Source organism: Corythoichthys intestinalis, chromosome 14 (genome assembly GCF_030265065.1).
Source record: "Corythoichthys intestinalis isolate RoL2023-P3 chromosome 14, ASM3026506v1, whole genome shotgun sequence".
Classification (NCBI taxonomy): Eukaryota; Metazoa; Chordata; class Actinopteri; order Syngnathiformes; family Syngnathidae; genus Corythoichthys; species Corythoichthys intestinalis.
In genome coordinates this window covers 11,064,588-11,068,589 of record NC_080408.1, presented here as the reverse complement: position 1 = coordinate 11,068,589, position 4,002 = coordinate 11,064,588, and positions in this window count along the sequence as shown.

The window sequence follows — 4,002 nt, the reverse complement described above, 5'->3', positions numbered from 1 at the left end:
TTTAATTGATTATATTAACAATTAATGCTTGATTAACATCAACTGGCACAACAAAATTGCCATTACTTTGAAGTCAAATGTAAAGAAATAAAAAGCACCAATTCAAAATAAAGGGCATTATGCGGCTCCCAAATTAACTCCAAGCCTTTTTAAAAGTGGGATGTCCTCCTCATAAGACCTCATTGAACGTGCATGTTTAGCTTTGTAAAATGCGAGCAAAAACACGTTTGTCAGTGCATGTCACTGTTCATTACCTTTATTCCGCCACTTGTCCATAGGGCGAGTGGGGTCCTGTTTGACATCAATAGTTTGCTTAATTGCCACATGCTCTGTTTTTTTCGTGCTTTTCAAAGTTTGGATGGCTGAAATTCTTTGACCCTACATAAAATGCGCTGCTCTTATCGGCGACATTGCGATTCTCACGGCACATTTTGTTCCGCATTTCCGTGCGAGCATCATTTGCTTCTAGCCATGGTACCTCCTGTAGCCGCTTTTCAGCAAAAGTCCTTTTTTTCGGTGGCTCCGGTGACGTCTCTGTCGTCTGTCTGTCTTTTGACGGGGGTGGGGGAAGACGGAAGTAATTACTCAGTGTGGCCTGCCTCTTCGGCATTTTGAGAAGTTATTTTCTCGTGTCCGCCGCAAATACAGTGGTCAGCCATCGGTACTCAAAAGCGTATGGAAGCCGTTGAGGGCCAGCGCGTTTGTCTACGTCCAGTACGCATGCGCGCATGCGGACCACTTATGTGCACCCCTGCCTATATAACTGAAGCCATTATATAATGCTAATAAGGTTGCTTAAAAGTTGGTGGGGACAATTTCAGAATCCTGAAAGGTTGGTGGTGTTATGTCCCTACCATCCATCCCAATGCAAACCTACGCCCTTGAAATAAAGTGTTACCAAAATAACACACAAAATATGGCCATAGAACTTAATGATTAGTTCAAATTATTGCGAACAATTTTTGACAATTACAGCTTTTTTCCCAGTATTTTTTTGGGGGGGGGGGGCAACAACAACAAGGCGGCGTGGCGGCAAAGTAGCTCGCACGCCACAGTTCTGAGATTGTTTGTTCAATTCCAGGTCGCTGTATGGAGTTTTCATGTTTTTCCTCCCACATCCCAACAACGTGCATGGTAGGCAGATTGAACATTCCAAATTGTCCGTAGATGTGTGTGCATGAATGGTTGTTTGTCTCTATGTGCTCGGTGAGTGGCAGGCAACCAGTTTAGTCATAGGCGGAGTTTGACTTTTGGGGCAGGGGGAGGGCACAACATGTTGATCACCGCGAAACGCAATGTCAGCAATAAAATTAACTTACAAGAATATTTATAATAATAAATTGACAATAAGCGTTTTTTGTTTCCCATCATTCTTGAGGGGAATTCTAAATCAGGCAGCTTGGGCAATACTTTTCGCAAAGATCGTCATCCATTGAACATTGTACACCCGCCGGCGTCGTGCCAATGTAGTTACCCCAGTCAAAAATTGTATCCCCTGGGCGAAGCCATGTGGAGGTAGATTTGTTATTATTCCATCAAAAAAAAAGTTGGTTCGATTAAAAAAAAAAAAAAAAAAGTTGCTTCAATCAGAAAAATGTGTTTGAATGCAAAAAAAAAAAAAAAAAAAAAAAAAAACATGTGAAAACTTTTTCTTTGAATTATTTATTTATTTATTTTGATTGAAGTCAAGTTTTTTTTTTTTTTTTGATTGAAGCAACTTTTTTGATTGAAGTAATGTTGATTTGTGTTTGGGCCACATTTTGGCTGGACATTTTTGTCTTTATTATTCAATCAAAAAAGAAGTTGCTTAAAAAAATATATATTTTCAAAAAGAAAAATCACTTCAATCAAAAAAAGAAAAAATTCAATCATGGAAAAAGTTTTTGAATGCGGAAAAATATTTGCGATTGAAAAATTTGCATTTGAACACTTAATTTTTCATCGATTTGAAGCAATCCTTTTTGTGTTTGGGCCATATTATGGGTAGGAGATTTATGTCGAAATCATTTCACCCCCCCCCCCCCCCCAAAAAGTTGCTTCAATCAAAAAAAAAAAAAAAAAAATTTTTTTTTGGACCCATTATAAAAATATTTTTTTTTGTTCATTTCATTCATTCTTGTTGCAGTGTTATTATAGTATTACTTTATATATATATATATATATATATATATATATATATATATATATTAGGGGTGTCAAACGATTAAAATTTTTAATCGAGTTAATTACAGCTTAAAAATTCATGAATCGTAATTAATCGCAATTCAAACCATCTATAAAATATGCCATATTTTTCTGTAAATTATTGTTGGAATGGAAAGATAAGACACAAGATGGATATATACATTCAACATCCGGTACATAAGTACTGTATTTCTTTATTATAACAATAAATCAAGATGGCATTACCATTATTAACATTCTGTTAAAGCGATCCATGGATAGAAAGACTTGTAGTTCTTAAAAGATCAATGTTAGTACTAGTTATAGAAATTTTATATGAAAACCCCTCTTCATGTTTTCGTTTTAATAACATTTGTAAAATTTTCAATCAAAAAATAAACCAGTAGCCCGCCATTGTTGATGTCAATAATTACTTACACAATGCTCATGGGTGCTGAAGCCTATAAAATAAGTCGCACCCAAGCGCCAGCAGAGGGCAGCAAAACTCCGAAAAACACAACAAGTACACCTTTCACTGTGCTCTCATTTTAATCTGTTTGAGCGGGGCATTTGTGCGTTAATTGCGTCAAAAATTTTAACGGGATTAATTTTAAAAATTACGGCTCGATAACGCGATCATTTTGACAGCCCTAATATATATATATGCATATACTGTATATATAGGAAAGTCATTTGTCGGATTTCCTATATGATTTTCCAAGTTTCCAAGTCGGATTTCCTATATAGGCGGATTTTAAGTTTTGATTTTAAAATATAAAAATGTTTAGAGTGTACCCTGCCTCCTGCCCATGGTTAGCTAGGATAGGCTCCATCACCCCCACAACCATCGTGAGTATAACCGGATCAGAAGATGAAGGATTAATGGAAGAACAACCAAATTTGGAGTGATGTACCTTTTGTGTTCAAATGAGTCCATTGCTGATTGACAACTGTAGGGAATTGAAATCACAACTTTGAAAGTATAGCCAGTCAAAGATGCCATTCATGCTGTCAATACAATTGGAGTTGTCAAGCATTTATTCCTTTTGCGTGTTCAGTTTTGATTTATGTTGCCTCACGACTGTGTCGCTCAAAAAGACAAGATCCTCACTTGGGGGGAGGGGTGGGAAGTGCCTTGACATTCCGTTTGGACGACATCTCTCTCACGGACAAAACTTTCGCCATAAAGGTGCTTTTTTTGGAGGGGGGGACATGAGCACAAGAGCCAGCTGACCGGAACAAACGCGTGCCTTGAATTGGCCGAACTTCACGCGTTTTCTGATGCTTTTTGTGCTGCTATCAAACAGGATGTTGGGGGATATGGCTGGTTGATCGATGTCTTTTGCTGAGTGCAGATCGACCTCAAACGCGCCAAACTGCGGTGTTGGCGTGATGCCTATTATTATAGTTTGATTCTTCTGTTTACGATATATGAAATGTGTTCATTTTTGCGCTGCGTTTACTGAGAGGGGGTTTAAAAAAAAAAAAAAGACATTTATTTAAAAAACAAAAAACAATGTGAATGTTTACACTATATGGTTTTAGTTTTTTGGTTTCATGCTACTCTCCAAGAACATGATGATGACTTGTGGGCATTTTGATTGCGATAAAATAAAGCACAATAATTTTAAAACGATGTGGTATGTCTTTTGCTTAATTCCTTGTTAAGTAGGAATTCTGAACAAAGCTGATCAATTCTGAATGAAAATTGGAGTGCACTAGTTAGACGGCGTTATGCAGGCATACAGTGGGGCAAATATGTATTTAGTCAACCACTAATTGTGCAAGTTCTCCTACTTGAAAAGATTAGAGAGGCCTGTAATTGACAACATGGGTAAA